Source organism: Rhopalosiphum padi, chromosome 4 (assembly GCF_020882245.1).
Source record: "Rhopalosiphum padi isolate XX-2018 chromosome 4, ASM2088224v1, whole genome shotgun sequence".
NCBI lineage: Eukaryota > Metazoa > Arthropoda > Insecta > Hemiptera > Aphididae > Rhopalosiphum > Rhopalosiphum padi.
Window position 1 is genome coordinate 32,410,409 of NC_083600.1, and position 20,745 is coordinate 32,431,153.

General features: G+C 25.1%; 1 protein-coding gene across 4 annotated transcripts in view; it reads left to right on the plus strand.

The window, feature by feature from the left end:
* The first annotated feature begins 2,089 nt into the window (after positions 1 to 2,089).
* LOC132930464 (neuropeptide CCHamide-1 receptor-like) overlaps positions 2,090 to 20,745 on the plus strand; it is a 111,101-nt gene continuing 92,445 nt past the window's right edge. For all 4 annotated transcript variants that reach the window (XM_060996352.1, XM_060996351.1, XM_060996353.1 and 1 more), the window contains exon 1: positions 2,090 to 2,292. The gene's annotated coding sequence lies outside the window, so the exon portion shown is untranslated. The remainder of the gene's footprint in view (positions 2,293 to 20,745) is intronic.

Consider the following 20,745-nt stretch of genomic DNA (forward strand, 5'->3'; position numbering starts at 1 on the left):
ACGTTCTGATAACTTTTAACTAAGTTATTAAGGGTACTGGTAGTATTGCTAAAGACGTTTACAAACCTGTCTGGTTTGCCTACAATGTAATGACATTTTTACATGGCATTTGTGATGCAATAAAAAAGATTTCAACAAAAATAAGTTCAATAAATGTTATTTTGATACAAAAAACCAACGAAATATATGCTATATTAGATTTTATCTTATTATATAATATTACATAAGTAGTACATAGGTATTCATATTATTTATTTATTAAATACTCGTATTTCATTATAATGTACATTTCTCAATACATTTTAGTGTTTATGATTTAAACTTATCGATTGATAATATTAACAGATATTATAATATTATATTATTATAACAAATTATTTGATTTGTATGTTATGCTCTTATATGGGCGTTATACTTATATAAGTTATAACTTATAGGTAAAGTATGTCCAATATGGAAATATACCAATGCAGGATAAAAACAGTTAACCTTCAAATTGTATAGTCGCTGGTGTCGTCTTATACTTTCCAGTGTCGAGTATAGGCGCAAATGGTGTTTGAGATTTGGGGGGGAGGCTGAAGTCCTAGCTACTGAATGAAGCATTGAAACATTTATACAGGTAATTAACACCTATAACATTTTTTAGTACAACATATAGGTATATCGTATACTGCTTACTTAATTACAATATTGACAGAAAATAAAACTTACTAAACATTTTTTTTTAAATGTGCTATTTCATCTAGTTATAATAGTTGTTAAAATTATATTTATAATATTTAATATACATTATACATTTATAATACACCACATAACTTTTAAGAAAACAATAGGAATTATTACTGTAAGTATGGCTTTAGAGCAACAAGTAACAACAAAATAATATAATTATAGAACACATTTTTATTTAAAAAATGTACCTAATACATTGTTAGAGCTGTATTATTCGGTTGGGTTTAACCTATTAGTTATTAGTTTATTACAGTATAGCCCGTATAATAGGCGTATAAAATATGACGTATAATAGCCAAATGGTATATCAATATGAGCTGCAACAATAGACTCCGTAATAAGAATGCTTATTATTCTTAGTTCTTGGTAGGTATTATATGGTTTATGGCTACAAGTCTACAATGTACAATAATAAAAAAAATAATAACACGATAAATAAAATTTGTTCATTTACGAATTACATAATTTTAAAAATACGAACACGAATTTTGCATCATAAACTATAATAATACTGATAAAGCTCAAAAAAAAATTAGGAAATGTTTGAGGGGGGGCTATTGAAGTGTTTGGGGAGTTTAGCCCCCAAAGACCCCCCTCTCCTATTTGCGCCTATGATGTCGAGACGAAGTTGACAAAGTAAAATCATTTTAATAGAATAATAATTTATAAACTTACCACAAAGTATTTTAGTTATTTTAAAAATGAATACTTATATAGTTATATGCTATGTTTTAATGTGTTAAAATTAAAAATTGAATATGTTACACAGTATAGGTATCTGGTCGTACATTTATTATTATTGCAAAAATAAAGTAATAATAAAATAATTTCATTTGAACTCGGTCTTGGCATTTTGACTAAGGACATTTAGCGGTAGAAAATATTTTGAAACTGACAAGCCATTGCCTCGAGTACGGTAATGTCTATACCACCCATCATTATAATCGAGCACCTGTATATTGTATACGCATTACGACGTAAATACAATATGGCTAGACGTAATGGGTGCATAATGACCTATCATAACACACACTGCGGGTGGCGGACGAACAAATACACATTATGTGGGCAAATAAAAAATTGAAAAAATGTTTAAAAATGTATGATAATATATATATATATATATGTAGGACGTCCTGCTGTACCAAAGGGTTTCCTGCCGGATAAAACGGATTTAAAGGCGTCGGGTGAAATTAGTTTTATTCTCGAGCAATTAATTTTTGATCATCTTTCGCGGCGTGGCCAGTGATCGGTTCGCGGAGTGCCGATCGCTGCTCGCGGCGGATGGCGCTAGCGACGGACACCCGTGACGTCGCTCAGGACGATTCGGAGCTTCGCGCGCAGTCGGTTACCGGCATTTCGCACGCTCTACACTGGGGCGCTAGATTTGGCGCTACCGAAAGTCACAGCACGCGTCCCATACGCGAACTATACGCCAATCATATCGTCGTCGTCGTAAGTTGTCGTCGTATATTAACAACCGTTGCACACGCAACAGGCGTTTCGAGTGCTGAAAGTGGCCGAGGCGCTTACCGAGGTATTCGAAAGCGACGTGCAAAGGTAATAATTTTAAGCCAAAACATTATCGCGATATTGATTAATAATAATTGTTTGAAAGAAAAAAAGTGCCGGGTACCGTTCTGTCGTACCTATAAAGTAGATGTCGTGTTGGTCACTGTTATATGGATGTGTTAAATTTGAATTCGATGACATATTGTATATTGTATGGGAAAAACGGTTCTGAGCGGAGCCGGTCTGTAAGCCAATAGTATAACACTAGATTTATTTCTTGTCATATTTTTTAATATTGCTATAAAAAAAAATTAATTTTACTGTACATAAAATAGCTTGAATTAAATTTGGTCAATAACATTGCATTTTTTCGAAAATGTTATTGTGCGCGTAAAATATAATAATTTACACAAAAGTTTTAAGTCCTCAAAAATAATGTTTTGGAATTAAAATAAAATAATAAAAATCGTTATTCGTATAGTTTTTTCCAAATTTTAATTTATAAAATGTTTATACACAAAACTGTTATTCATAAGTAGTGTTTACAATGTTTATATATCTTATTTTGTCAAAATTTGAACTTTTTTTGCTTTTTGTTTTCAATTTGAAATGTTTATGAGGAACTTTGTATTACATTTTCAAGCTTTATTTAGAAAAATTGTACATTTTATAAATTTCCACCGTAAAACAGTGCGAAATTACTCGATTTTGAAGAATTGTCAAAATTCAAATTTTAAATGTATAAAAAAATACATTTTGACTATGTATTTCAAATATTTTTTATATAATATGTATGAGAAAAACTTATACGAGATCTTATATTTCTTTTTTAAATTTTTTGACCGAATACAATTTTTTTATTGTTATGTATAGACATAAAACTAAAAAAGTTGAAAATTAACTGTTATTAGTTTTCGAGTTACACTAAAACAAAAAAATTACTGTCGAGAATTGGTTTTATGTAAAATTTTAGTTTTTCTTAATTTTTTATGTTTGCTCAAATTATTTTGAAAATTACTGGGAATCATTGATGTCTCTAAAGTATTAACTAGATTCAAATTTTCATCAGAAACAACTTTCTAAGTTGAAAATCATTATGGTATTTTTTCAATAATTTATGATGTAGACTGACTCGAAAAAAAATACATCCGCTCAGAATCTAAAACAGTAATTTGAAAATATATTATGGTACATCGTATAGAATAAACAGAATGTTTTTATTAAGATTCTAGAAATCATGCGCGAATTGAATTTAAAACATTTACATACTGCAGTTTTTCTATTCCCTAGATAGTACTATTTTTGTAGTCGATATCTTGTTCGTTGTAGCTAATCTTTTAAATCATTTAGCTCATGCTTTTAGCAATAATAATGATGCTATCTACTCAGGTCCTTATAACGTTATTATAGCGACTAAGACTCGTAGTCCATAATAATGATATTTGACATTATCTGACTGACTTTAAATGATATATTTTTTTTCTTTTGATAGTTATCTAATATTTAATAAACATTTTCGATATATTATGTCTGTTGAGTAAAATAATAACAATAAGTACAATACTATTTAAAATATTTAAAACTATATTTTTAATTATAATTGATTAGCTATGAATGATTTTCTTTTCATTATGTTTTGAATTAAGAGAGTATTAATTTCCACGTTATAATTTCTTTTCTTTTATATTTTAAGGCTATGTATTGGTATTCAATATTTATATGATATTTATTTTCGATCACAAATATATTATATGATAATTATATATTTGGATGTATTTGTACATTTTTAGTGTAATAAATATTGTACACAATTTTTATAGTACTTGATTTTTACAATCTAACATTGATCCATTGAACATTAAAATTACAAATAGATTTTTCAAATTGTAACAAATCATGTAATTATACAACAACATAGTTGATGTAAATAATATGTGTGGTTAAGTTTATGTACATGATGGATTTATAAAATATTGTTAATTAAAATTGGCCTAAAAATGATATAGTTTTCATTAATTCATTAAAAAAACTTTCATTTCTCTAAATTGGAAATTTAACATGGATTGTATTTAAAAAAGTTAATTTTTGTTACCAATTTAGAATAAACAAAGCTCTGTTTAAAATCGTTTAAAAATGAAATAATTTATCACTTTACCGATTGGCGTAATCAATTAAAATATAATACATAGTAATTAAATATTTATGATTTTAAAAATATAATACAATAAAAAAAAATAATAAAATAATTTTACGAGAAAAAAAATGTTGTTTTTGACTATTTAAGAGATAATATAAAAAGAAAAAAAATACTTTAAAAATGTTAATATTTTTTTAAATAATGAAAGTCTTACTTTAAATGGATTATTTTGTAATAGGTAAATGTTTTCAATTGCGATAATACTATTATTATAATAGAATATTTAAATACAATTTAGCACAGAGTTGTAAACAAATACCTTTTTATTTATGTTTAAAATTATTCTTTATTAATTTCACTGTGCAATAACAATTATATAATATAATTTTTTTTTTTATTTATATACGTTTTGTTAGTTTCCAACGTAAAGTTATTGAAACTCAGTAGTTAGGTACCTAACTGTTATTACAGTCATTTATACAAACACATTATAGATTGAGTGGAGGGGAATCATAAATATATTTACAGCTATTAGTATTAGGTAGATACATATGAGGGACGACAATTAAATAGTATTATTTCTAAAAATTTAAATTTAAAATTATATATTAATACTTATGATAAAAATGGCGGAAAATAATATGACGTTTTAGATTTTGCTAAAACATACTATTTACTTTGTTAGATTTATCTCAAAGTACCATAATTAGTGCAAAACAGACTTCCTTCGTAGAATTATGTCAATATGAAATATTTCCATATCACAGCATTACAGTAATACGCACTAACTGCATTTTCCAACGCCGTTCTGTGTAAACGTAACAATAAATAATGCAAAACACACTATTTTCAAAAATATTTACAATATTTACTATTTTTTGATTGAATTTTTAATTGCGGGTGGTCTTTCTCTGGTAAATGTTTCCATTTATTTATCCATATTAACTTCTGCAATAAGCGTTTTATACTGTGGTAAGATATCTTTATAAAAAAGCGCTATTTCTTTAAAATCTTTTAAATCGGTATAGTATTAGGTATTTAAAAAATGTTGAATACGTAATTGCAATTTGGATATAACGAGATGGTGATTATTGATTAGTAAAACTATCTTGTAATTAGCAAATAAAATGGTCCAGAAAAGACCAAAATATTAATGTTTTATAATATTGTTCCGAATAATCGGCTGGACTATTGTTACACGTAGTTTAGTGATAAACAGTTATCGGTACTTCAATAGTTGCTCCAATCATTGAAGTTCTGACTAAGAAAATATTTTTTTAACCTCTTTATCAGCATTATTTCAAATTTTCTTGGATATTTTACAAACATCTGCCACCCGTTTATAGCAGTATGATAAATCAATATCAAGTTTTTGTAATGCTGTCAATAATAGTACAGTTAAAGAGAAAAACTTCTTAATCACATGTAGGTAAAGCCAAAATAAAAATGTAGTTGCTTATACAATTTGACATTTGAACACTATTCTAATCTAGGTAGCTAAATAACTTAATATCATAATTTATTGTAATCACATTGAAATCATATTAATGGTATAACTCCAGGTAAACTGTTACCGACCTGATGTTATAACTATCTTTTATCAAAACATAGTATCGTATTTTATGCCACATCAACAAATAAATACTTTTACAATTTTAAAGTAAATACAGTTTTTTTGGGGAGGGGGAGGGTTTGAATCTCAACCGCGTTCACCCTATATATATAACTGAATTATAATAAAAACATTAGCAATTAAGTCATATTTACAGTATGTAAGTACTATTAATATGTAAGTATAATAATATGAGTATATTATAATAAAAGAAAAAATATAAATAATCAATTATACAAAGCAATGACTTCCAAATAATCAAACCAATAATTATGTGTTCATTATATACTGTTTGATCAAATAAACTTTTTTTTTAAAAAAAGAATCCTTTTACGATATTTACAAAAAAAAACTATATTTTTAACACGCCCGGAAATTATTTTTTTTCGTTTTTTTGCACTTTTTAAAACCACTTATAACTTTGTTAAGGTGTTTAATAAAATATCATTCATCAAAAGAATACTGTCTTGATGTTAGAGTGGTCAAAGTTCAAAGATGAAGAAAATAGATATTACATAGTTTAATAGTTATATATATATATATTTGATGTACATTAACCACAACATTTACAATCACCATGGTATATTCAAAAGTTATTTATAAATTATAGTTAATATTAAATAATATTCTTGAGTACATTGAATAATTTAATATGACTTCACAAACAATATAAATATTACATTTTGTTAAACCATATTTATATATTATACACACTTATATATTAGATAATAAGTGATGATTTAATAAAAAAAAGTGAAATAATTATAACTATAATTACTATATAATATAATAGACGATCGTATACTTTTAAAAATTAAATAATAAAATTGTTTTAGATAATATTATAGAGCAATTTTTCAATTTCTTTCGTGAATTTATACATCATTGAAGATTTCTTTGAATTCAAGCCATGCCATTTTTCTCATTGTTTACATTTATTTCAAAAAGGTATATTATATAGATTTTACTTAGGTATATGGCTAAATTCAAAAATAACACGAAAAAGAAGAAATATATATCGAATGGGTGAGCGACCCAAAAGACAGATCTTAAATTTGTCTAATGATTTCGTATTAGTGTTGCGCAATAGCTAAATTTAATAAGACAAATTAAAAGTAAAAATATATTATTTTTTTTTAAACATTTAATAGAAATACATATAATCTGTAAAACAATTTACAGTAAGCATATGAGCGCGACAAATTAGATATGGGCTTGAATGCTTGAGACGAGTAGCTAACCAGCAGTGGCACTCAACGGGAAATGTTAGGCTATGTTAGTGATAATACAAATATAAAAATTATATGAATGTATAAAAAAATAATTTTTAAATTTTATTTATCTAGATAACTTATAAAGATAAAATCATTGTATCATTATTTTTAGATAGATTATCAAATTGATATCTAATTTACCTTCAAGGTAAAAATTATAACCATCTAGATACATTTGCAGGATCATTTAAATAATTCAATTTAACATTAGTATTTATAATATTTCCTATATAACAAGAAAATTTTTTAATTTCAACTTCATGATTGTTATATTTTTCTATTATTATTTTCGTTATTATTTGGATGGATACTATGTATTACGTTTCTATATAGTCTAATTAAAATATTTTACAATTCTTGGGTATTTACCTACTATTAAAAATATTTTGTTTATGGCATCAGCAATTTTGTTTAAAATAGCGTTTTCACGTCGCCCATTCACATTTTTCTTGATATACAACAATTTGTTAATATATAATTAACTATTAAGTTAGATTTAGGTTAGTTTATTATATTATTAATATTTTGGTCACGTTTATGTTTACATTTTTATTCATATTTTAAAGGTTGCATATTTTTATTTGTATAAATTATACCCATTTTATTTATACAACATATTTTACATTAATGTTTATAACTATAATTTAAAAAAAAACCTTATGAGTTTAAATTATTTTTCGAAATTTGTATTTATTCCTATTTGTTACATACTTCTACATTGTCAAACATTTAAATCAATCATAAATTTATCACTATTTATAAAAAGTTAAAATAATGCCTAAATAAAGTTTATAGTTTTTATAAAAATGCTAGAGAGTGATTTTTCACATTTGTATATTATGGTAGTAAAATAGTGTCATAAAGTTATTGATAATGTTTATAGAATTTGGATTAATGTCATGAACATAATAAATAATATGTATGTATATTTTATTTCTATATTATTTCACATAAAGAATGTTGGACGAATTTATTAACTTTAAATATGATAACTATTGATAAAAGACGTTAGGTATTAAGTTTAGAATTTAAATTATTTTTTTTCTCAGATGATAATCATTAAGTCAATTCATTCCTCCTTTGTTAATATTTTTATGAATTAATTATCCACCAAATGCATATTTCTATTATATTTTTTATCTTTGCGTTTTATATGTTTATTATTTTTTGAAATGTGTAAATGATTAAGCAATACTTAACATACTTGTACTTGTTATTAGATTTTACTGTCAGTATTATTTAAGGTAAAGATAAGTTATTTATTATTTTATATTATAAACATTTGAATTTCAAACACGACGATGTATTGACTATTTAAATAGTTAGTTCACAAATGTTACTGATTTCTGAATTTGTCATAGTAACTTTAAAATATTTTAATTTCCTTGTTTTTTTTTTTTTTGTCTACTCAAAATGCATAATAGAGAAGAATTTTATTATTATAACTGCAATATAATATTTTTGTGAGATGTAATCTTTTAAATTCGTTTCATTTCTTGTTGGTCACTGACATAATATTATGTTGGCCTGTGTTAGTATCTTGTTATTTGAGACATTTTGTGTTATTTAAAAAAATAATCAAACCATGTTTTCATGTTTTATTTATTATACATGATAGTATAAAATAATTTTAGATTACAATAATATATCACTCGTTAAATAGAATATGATTTAATCAGGTATTTGTCATAGATTTCTTTTACATTAGTAAACTTTATTTATGCAAATAATTAAATTTTTAAATTGAAAAAAATATTTATATTACCTATAAGTTTAATAATAACTTGTAAAAAAAAACATAAAAATCAATTAAACAAAAATAAATTTAAGAACCACGACAGTCACAATCGATGGAATACGAGAAATATGGAACATATTGTCTTGAAAATATAATTATGGAACTGTAAATTAATGCACTTTAAGAGTGCGTAATACTATTTTCAGGTTTTTAGCATTTTAATTTTTAATTATTTTAATTCAATGTAATGCAGTTATAATTTAATCTAACTTGAGCAGCTAATATAATAATATTATTATTAAATGTTGAGCAACGTATTCTTACTTACATAATTATATTTTTTAGCATTGAGTTATTGAACCCTTAGATAGTTAGATTCAAATTGTTAATTTTATTAAATCTTATTTTCTTTGATTTTGTATACTATTTTCCGTAGTCTGATTTAAATATTAATAAAACTAAAAATACAACTTGTGTTAGATCATAATACCAGTTACGATTAAATTAATTATCACACACGGTTTGTGCATAAACACAAATAAATCTTATCTGTTTATATCAATTTGAACACTATTATGGTGTTGAACATATTTGTGTACCTTTTAGTTTAATGGTGACGCAGTGACTTTAAGTATTAAGTATTAGAGAATTATATGAATTGTTCTTCAAGGTAACGAGTAGTAACCACATAATATGTGTGTAAAATTAATAAAAGTAAAACATGTGAAGTTAGAAAATTTTTTCCTTTTCAAAGTTCTCATTTAACAACAGCAGAGCTTTAGTTTCATACAGTGTAACAAATTAACCTCATTGCTACAAAATGCTTTTCTGTCAGTGTTTCCTTCTAATATAAAGAGCAGTGGTTCAAAATTGAACAGATTTCATAAAGCAGCCATTTTTATTTCTTAGATTCTTAGCCCCGTAAAGGAAGTTATACAGAAAGTTGAGATTAGAAGTAGTGACATTTATACGTCCATAAACTTGTCGATTAGACATAAAGTATTTTATTTTATTGAATAATGATGGTTTCCTATTTTGTGCTTCAACCTCAGTAATCTGTTTACCACAACATTTTTACACGTTTTACGAATCAATCGTAAATTACTGAACAAAGTGTACATCTATTAATTAACGCTGTACGAAGTAGAACATATTATAATCGCCAAATTTTGCATTAAAACAGTTATAGTAAATAATAATCCCAATAAAATAATAGTTTTACAGTATATTGTGTATGTATACTAAATTTTATCATATATAAGATATAACATACTTGTTTATAAATATTAAGTTCTGTATTATAATATTCTCTAGTAAACAATACTATTTCGTTAAGTGATAAACTGCAATAGATTTTACTTGGCAGTTGGCATGTAATCAAAAGTTTTCAGAATAATTTGTTACATTTAATATGACATACAATAGATTATGTTGTTTAGTCTATACAATTTCGAGATATGATGGTGAATTAAAACTGCATAAATATAAGTCAATTTAATAAATTAATTTGTAAAAATGTAATATCTTTATAAAGATCACTAAGTTATAATAAACTGGTGTTAATTTTTAGATTATTATGCACTTTTATAATATTATCATTATTTTATTATGATTTTCGTTAAGTTTTATATATTGCCGTAAATTAAAATTGAATAATGAATTTATACTTAGAATTTGTGTTTTTAGTTTTTAAATCGTATTTAAAATAATTAAAATAAATAAATTAATAGGCTTAGAAGGACATATTGTTATATTTACTACTTATTTAGTAAATTAATATGTATACATCTTTTGACACGGAATATTTTTTTCGATTATAATATAACTTTTTTTAAATATAGTAGTCAAGTAAGGAGTCGGGTACAGTAAAATTTCTTAAAATTCTGATCTACAATTATTTTACTTTACTCGTTGTACTTTTGCCGGAAATTTAAATATCATAAAACCGAAGTGCTACAGTAGTATTTGTCAACGTTCACGAAGTTTCATTTTTTGTTTCATTTTATTAGATTATCTAAAATGATTAATTTTTTTTTTTTATAAGTAAACCTAGAAATAAAGAAGTAGAAAAAATATGTTACCATTATACCGATTTTTATTAGGCTATACTTTTGAGATTTCAAAAACTATGCTTAATTAGGTGTTTTTAATTGTAATTACGTAATAAATAAATATTTAATGTTCATAGAAATAGTACCCAAATGCTGTGTACTAAATACTAATGATATATCCTATATCCAAAAATAATTATAAATACACTGTACAACATTATATTATATAATAATTAAATTAAATTTAAATATTTTATGCAAATTTACTTTTGTATTATGTTCATATAACAAAACATTACATTAGCTCTAAAAGTTTTAATTCAATCTAACGAAACTGCACTCCTAGAAGAAGTTTTCTTTCCCGTGCTTCTCATCTGTATTATTCATTGGTATCCCAGAACGAACGCCCTTTTCAGCTAATTTACCAGACTGCAAATAAATGAACATGTTGCCCAATGGCTTTCGAAATGATGTGCTTTACAAAATAACTAATTCATTCAATTAAACTTTCTTAAAAAGTTTCTTTTTCGATTGTTTTTGATTTGTACTTAGCTAATCCGTAATTCTCAATTACCTAACTGTGATTTTTTTAGTATTTTTTTATATTTTAAATCAAAAATATATTTTTATTCCGAGTGAACCGAAAATTGTTTTGGCTTTAGTATGATTTATTTTTAATGTATGTATACATTAATCAATTAATCAGCAATTTTATATTTCTCAAAGAGTGTCTTTTTTTGACTATTCATTAAAATTTTCAGAAAATTTAGTTGTATAAGTTTGCGATGTACACACATATTTGTACTTAAATATTGAATTTTATTGGAATTTTTAACAAAAACTACAGAAAGCTATATAAAAAGCTCAGATTTTTTTCCTGTACTGAAAATGTACATATTAAAAAAAATATTTCTGCGCAGTAAATTTTGAATAATTAGGAAAATATTATTATTTGTATATCTAAAAAATTAATAAAATATAATTAATAACATAAATAACATAACCCCATTTAATGATATTATTTTTTATTTAAATTATTTTAAGATACCTTAAAATAATAAGACTAGTTAATTTAATTAACTAGTTTTTAATTATTTTATATTAAGAAAATATATTTAATTAAAATAAGCTATTAGACAATATATGCTAGTCTTTCCAAAAAAAAAAAAAAAAACTTCAGAATAAGTATAAGAATAATAAATTTAGTATTTTGTAGTTGAACTGTATAGTAAACTGTAAACCGTAATTTTATGACATTATACATGAATATATGACATTCATTCGGTGGTGGTTATTTACCAATAATATTTTACCATCCTCTATATCCACCTCAAAAAATGTAATTATTTATTTAAATGAATAATAGATCATACAAACATGGATAATTGGTACTTAAATTATTGTTATCCCAACGAAGTATATTTGTAATTAATGGCTTACCAATTAGTTATTACCGTTCAAATACCACCTAGAGTCGAGACATTGCCGAATGACTATATTGTTTAACGAAGATACTCAGATACTTGAATCTCGATAGTCGTTGTTATTTTTATATTAATAATACAAATTAGTAAAGCTTTCTAAACGAAAAACTTTACTCTATAGGTAGTTACGGGTTTCAGACTTACAAGTGATTAAAAATTCTTGGTTAAATTTATAAATTTCAATGATAAATACAATGAATAATTTATACATTTTTATGATATTATACTCGTATTATAAAATACTTTTCCCTGTTACAAAAACCATACAATTGAAAACCAATAAATGAAATAATAAAAACAAAAAACAACAATAATTAATTTATTAAGTAAAACATTTTAAAAACAACTTTATCTTAATCTATTTAATTCAATTCCTCTCCTAAATGTCTACTATATTCTTTACATGTTATCAAATATCAATCATGCTCTTGATCATTTGATACGTTTCTCTACTTAATATGCTGTTCCCGACGTGAAATGAATAATTTTGAAATAAATACCAACCATAATTCATAAGTATACTGGTTATGAGGTTAACAAAATAAAAGTGGAACTTGACTCGACAAAACAATTTGAGCATGGAAATATTTGATTTGATGAGAAATATTAAATTAAAATACGTTACGAGATAAAATAAAAACAAATAACAAATGTGAATATTTTATTGTATTATTTTTTTTTTACATACAATGTTGGTTGTTTAAACTCGTATTATGTTACATTTTAATTCTATAACCATTGTTTTTTATAATATAATTCAATCTTTATTTAAAATAATTACATACAAATACCATTTTATTTTATTTTTATTCAATTCAGTTTCTTATATAAAACGATTTAAAAATAATTGTTGAGAAATTTTATTAAGTATTAATTTAGTATTATTTAGCTAATATTTGAGTACAAATATGCCATCCTATGCAACCCATGTAAATATATTATAACTAAAATTTGATAATAACTAAAATAAATAGAAGTATACAGTTTATTTCAAATTGTTCCTTATAAATAACGATGTATTTATGATGTAGTTATTATTATATAATGTAGCTTCTGAATGCGAGATCCGACCCATAGACTCAGAAACATTTTTGAGTAAAACAAAATACAAACACACAATTTAAATAATTTATAAAATACATATTTCAACAACATTTTTTATTATTTAGCTTATATTGTTGGTCGATCAACCTTCCAGTCAAACACCAAATTAATTTATAATTTGAACTTTGACCACATACCATAGGTTTTCAATATTTTATTCATCATACCCTAAAAGTATTTTAAAAATCTCAACTTAAAATAGTAGTCAAAAGTTTTTAAACTTACAAAACATAATATTTTTCATGGTAAAAATAGTTTTTATTCAAATATTAGAATATTGCTTTCAAAATGTAGTGATTTATTACTTTTATTGAATTTATTAAATATGTCATACTTTTCACAAATTTAATACTCGATGAATTTCTTTTCACCCTTACATCAAGTCTACCGCGTTAACTTAGTATTAATAATTAAAGTTAGTTATTATTTATGGTAATTTTTTTATGTTGTTAGAAATTAAGTTGTTAACAATATTTGTCTTCTATAAATATTTAATTTATACAACCAAAAATTTACTAAAATCACATCTATAAATGAACTATACATTTGGTACATCAAACATCAGATGGCATTTTATTTTAAATTGAGTATAACTATCAGCATACAATTTTTCTTAAGAAAATTATTCTGTTCCAACATAATATTTTATGACATACAAGATACAAATTCAACATTTTATTTCAATTCAAATACTTAGGAATTACCTTTGACTCACTTGGAGTTCCCATATACACAAAAAACTATTATCGTTTAACAATAGAAAACGCTTACTTCAAAATCTATTGTCCAAGTCTTCAAAACTAAATACCAGCACAAACTAAATATTTAGAAACTTCTTTTGAAATAATATCCAAGTAGACCTATACGGGGTCCTAAAAAAAAAAAATCTATCAAAAATGTGAATTTTTCAATCTAAAAACTTTCCATCGTATTAAGTACTAATTTTTCTTACTATGTTATAATTTAAATACTTCAAAGTAGTTTGAATCATGTATATAACAATATAGTTTGAAAATTTTCGTATTTTAAAAAACTATATTTTGAATATTTTATTATGTTTAGAAAATACTAATAAAAACATTTGGTGAATATTTCAAGTTTCTACAGTTACTTTATTTTTTTAAGTTCCACTAAAAGGGTTTGGCTGAAATACAGAATACTGATTTTGCATAAAAATTTTCGTTTTTCCCTAATATTTTGAAAAATATTAAAAAACTTTTACTGCCAATTACTCTCGATTGCCCAAAGTACTACCTAGAACCACTTTTTATATTTATATTTTAAAATCAAAACACTACTGTCCCAGAAGGTAATCATGACAGGCACAAAAAAATATTATTTTAAAATCAATACATTCACATCGCTCCGCTCAGTATCTAAAAAATAATGTTTTACTCATCTATTAACTATTTCACACTTGGACTTCATATGGAGAAAATTTTTTTACAAGCGAAACATGGTAATTCATCTAATAATGTAATAATATATGTATAACACAACATTTAATTAATATAACTAAATAGTAATATAGTTAGAAAGTCAGTTGACATGTTATTAGTTCTAGTCTATAATACATAATTGATGCTGGCTGAATATAGGAGATTATGGGGAAATTCGCGATTAGTGGAAACAAAACCCAATAAGCTAGCTATTATGTTAATAGTACAATTATTTATTCAATATGGCATATTGGTCGCCGCCATGTAATACATTGTAATGCTTAATAGTGTACGTGGACTTACTCAGTATCGGTAAATGGAATACGGCTAAAGATATTGTATGCCCTTAAAAAATTCGAATAATATAATAATAATATTTCAATAATATTTACATTGAAGGCGGGCTAATGTGTACAGTCATATATAGAAAGGAAAGCTTTAAGTTATAAAGAAAAATTGATGTTAAATATGAATTGAAAAAACTAGTTTTAAAGTGCTTTTTTCGATGGTTATTCGATTTGTGAGAGAAAACAGTTAGTTTTGGTATTCGTATACAAACAAGCGAGTTCAGTGAAAAATACAAAATAGTTTTTAAAGGCATATTTTTCGTTTGATACCTTTCTCCTAGCTATAAATATAACCTTTAGGATCACTGCATAAGTAGTTATTGTTACCAAGTTATGGAAAATATCGTATTTTTTTTTCCATTTTAACAATACAGAAAAATTAAAAAGTTAAAATCTGTGGTATTTTTTCAACACATGGTTTGGTATTTAAATAATAAACTAAATAATTAATAATATATTATATAGATACATATAATTATTATAATTAACTGTTTAATAATATTATTCATATATACCTATTGTTTATATATTTAAAAATATATATATTATATGAGTACCTAACGTTAAAAAATTCGTAATACAATCCTTTAAAGTTTACGTGAATTACTACTGTGTATCAAAATATTAAATAAATATAACAATACAAAATAATTAGGTTATTTTAACGTAGGGTTTTTATCATTTAAGAACTTAATATTACATATTATTATAATTTGTTGGTCACTTATTTACTTTAGACTTGTAACAAATCACATAAATATAATATACTAGTAGTACTAGTAGTAGTAGTACATAGTGACAATTTACAAACTATATGTATATAGTAACATAGTTGATAATATATATTACAATAGGATCTGTCAATATAATCAAGTGATAATTGTTTGTATTCATACAATCGTTATAATACGATATGACGTGTAGTAGTTGTACACTATACGCCAATTATTTATGTGACTTTGAGTGTTTGATCGGTAGGTATGTTTATACAACTGTTATAACTATAGTTTAATATATCAAAAAGACAAAAATACCATTAAAAACTAACAGCTAAAGTGCTATAATATTTGATGATTTCACAAAGCCGGACCAAGTTTTTCATCCATAAGAACATCAACAAGAGGGGAAAAAAAAGCTCTATTGAACCTTATAACAAGATTTATAATGGACTTAGGCTGCTCCGGACATGTTCGTATATTATTAATTTATCGCTTGAGCGCTATACGCATTCATAGGATCCAGCTATTGTTTCGTCAGATTTAGCCGTATGGTATCATTATTGTCGTAATAGTAAGGTTAGTTAAATTGTAACTTTATGTTGAATAAGACTGTTTTTCAGTCTTAAATTCAATTTTGTCATTGAGAATTATCAAATTAAAAATGATTATTCAATTTAAGTGACACGATTTAATTGAAATGTATAATGAATGCAACATAATGTAAAAACCTAAATAACTGTAGTAAAACAATGTAACTATAATAGCCCTTACTGCCGAGTTGTTTTAATGATCAATAACAAAAAAAAAAAAAAATGATTTTTTTTTTAATAAGAATGTCTACGATATTTTTATTAAAAAAATGTAAAAAGGTGATTTCTTTAAAAGTTAATATTCGTTTCATAAAAATGTAACTACAATTTCAAAAACAAAATTAATATATTATTGACTATTTTATTGTTGCCATTTTTTAAGCTTTTACTTTTTTAATGACAGCATATTTTTTTGATAAATAAATTAATATTAAAATACATTAAGGAAATTAAGATTCTTAAATTAAGGTTTTGGATTACGATTTCAGAACATTAAAATACAGAAATTATAGTATATTGTTATTTATTAATGTATATTTTATTATTTAGTTTAAAATATTATTTATAGTTCTTATATCTACTAAGTATTTATTACATACATATTATCTTATATTTGATCTTACATATTTTTGCATACACTCATATAGTCATATCAGCACGTAACTATGATTGAAAATACATTTTTTACTAAAACTTTATGGTTGTTAACTTGTAACTATAAGATTTTAATCAAGTCTTAAAAATATTAATATAAATATTATTTGAAAAAAGTAATATTTAAAGTTTTTTGTTTTGTAATACGTATTCAGATAAATATTTATTTAATGACTTTTTTTTTAATACTTGAAATCAGAAAATGTTTATGTATACAATATTTAATACAAGAGCATTACATTACAGTTGATCAGTTTTTCATTGAATTTTAATCAAAGAAGTATTAAAATATCAGTCATTGTTTTTGAAATGTCATATAATTATGAATACATAGTGTTAATGCGTATCATACTTTTATACTTTTATACATAAATATATGAATGAATTATTACGTGATATATACTGAAGATCCAATTATTTAAGCAAAACACGAAATTGAAGAATTTAATAATAGTTAAATCTATTGCTTGTCTTTATAAATATAATAATATTATTCATTACAATGCCTATACAAATATATATTTTGTCATTTGAGTGTCATTTGACACTTTTCAATTAAGAAAGAAGTAAATTAAATTTTATTAAAATAATACTAAGCTCTTATGATAACGAGCGTGGAAAAAAAGTGTAAATGACATGAAGTTTGAAAAAATGATCATGTTACATGCAAATAATTAGTTCAAAATGAATAAACGTAACGACGTAATGTTGACATAAATATAATTTGCATTTATTGTATTGGGTATAATTATTCATTAATTCGTTAATAATTTTATACATTTTGTATGATAAATAAAACGTGTAAGAAGTACGACGTGGATTATTAATATCACTTTAAGACAAAATCAGTTTAATTCGTTTATTAGTCATATACTCGTATACATTTTCTCAGCGCTATATAACAGTTCAAAATGTCACCAAAACAGGTTGTTAATAAAATGACAACCTATGCGTTGATATCGCAGACCGTCTTTAAAATTGTATAAAAATCAAATAGTCGCGAAGACACACGCACAGACAAGAAGTGTTACGGACTGCCCGTGAACCGATGATGAGAGGTATACCTACACCGTAAACGTAACGAAATAAACCCGTGCAGCGAATCCGCGTCTGTTGTGTTTGATAATATTTTTTTTCCGGTGCAAAATTTACATAGACAACAATTCGTACGGATGTCTCATTGAGATTCATCGTAATGGAACAAACTTAATAACAACCATAATATAATATTATTCTTCGCCACATTATATTATGTACCTACTCGGAGAATAAATAAGGTTTGCGCGAGATGTGCACGCGGCTATATCATATCAACGTTCGGCAATGCCAGACAATAAAATATCATAATATAATACACACCTAAACCATACGAACGGAATATAATGTGCAGATTAAATTATGCCAAGCGCGACAAACGTCGTCGCATAAAATATAAATCGAATATCGCGCGGCCGTGTCCCGCGACAGTGCATAACAATATATTATATATTATTCTATCGGCGGTTCACCGTCACCGGCCCCACTCTTAATTGTTGCGAACGTACGCCGCGCAAAAGTACGGAAAACGCGTAAAGCCTGCGACGACAACAACTTACAATAATAATATCATATAACATAACGTAGCCATTATTATTATTATTATTATTAAAAAGTAAGCGCTTTGTCGCTTTGCGTGTACAACTTAGGTACTATGCGGCACGACCGCGCGGACAATAATAATGTCATATTATATAATATATATATTAATATAAACTCGCGTGTATTAATCTCGGATCACACGCTGAGTTCGCCGTCCGTCGCCGACCAGCCGTTACCCCGCCGGGCGGTTTATAACACGTCTTGTACGGTATAAACCGTACGCGGCATAGGTACCACTCGTGTGTTCACTTGTGCACTGTGTGTGTGTGTGTGTGCTGCCGTGGACATGACGTATGCGATGGTTATGCATAATATAATATACGTATTATACTGTTCCGTGTTTATTATGAATTATGATATTGTTATATATCTGTTGTACCCCCGAGTTCTTTCGCATTCGCAAAGCTTTATAAAATATAATACGTACGAGACTATAATATTATAATAATATCGCGATCTCTATATTATACTAATTAAAGCGCTTGTAAACGAACGCGTACGAGAATCGTACGGCTCTTTGGTATTGTGTGTATATATACGCGTGTAAACAGCAAATAATAAAGTGTTATTATACGACTGATCACGTATCGCGATTTTGGCCGTTCCGTTTTTTTTTCCATATCACACGATATATTGTCGCACGTCGATACTAAAATCCTAAAATATCATCCTAATTATCCTAAAACAATATTTCTGTGACATAGCAAATACAAATAACTTAAACGCTAAAATGACCTAATATCGGTATAATTGTATAAAAATATATTGTTACGTACTTACATATAAATATATATAACTATATATTATATGTATTCGAAAAGATTATTATACCTTAATGATGGGTTTATTAAAACTTTTTTTTATAACAAATGTTTTATCCGAATTTTAGTGAATGGTTTACTATACATTATAAATGTCCATTCGCGTCAAAAATATCAAAGTCGTCGTCATTTTTCATATGACAAAAACCCTTCGAAAACTTCCATTAGTAGAAGTAAAGCATTCAAGAAATATTTTTCTCTGGTCAAAAAAGTTATCTTTTCGCAACTTCATACATTTGTCAAACCTATATCTTGTAAACATCTAAACAAAATGTATTACATACGACAATTCGATTAAATCCTCATATTTCCCCCACGTGAACACAACGACAAAAAAAAAAAATAACACAAATGCATTGTTTATTTATTTTCTGTGATGGAGTATCTAAGCAAACGATGTGTCTATATGCAAGTAAAATAACGAGAATTAATTTATTTTTCAAAGCATTCGTATAATGTAGCTTTGATTTATATTCATATTAAAAAGGGGGTAAATTAGTTAACCGTAATGTAGGTGTACGTCGTCATTGAAGAGAAATTAACTGTAATGCATGGGTTGACTTTGAATTAAATGTAAATATTATGTTAAATAATATTGAATACAAAGAAAGATTCCAAACAAAGTCAGCCTATTTTACTGAGTATATTTTATGATATATTTTTATTGCTATTAGAATAATTAATTTTACTATGAACACTACAATAGGTTGAATAATTTTTTTGACAAAAATATTGTATTTGACATTATTACGATTACATACGAAAACAGTTTTTTATACTTTAAGGCTTAAAGTTTAAGCTATTTGACTAATTTATTATCGGTGTCAATAAATAAATAAATGCTATTTTTCAAATATCTATAAATAGCTCTAAAAGTGTCAAAATATTCAGAA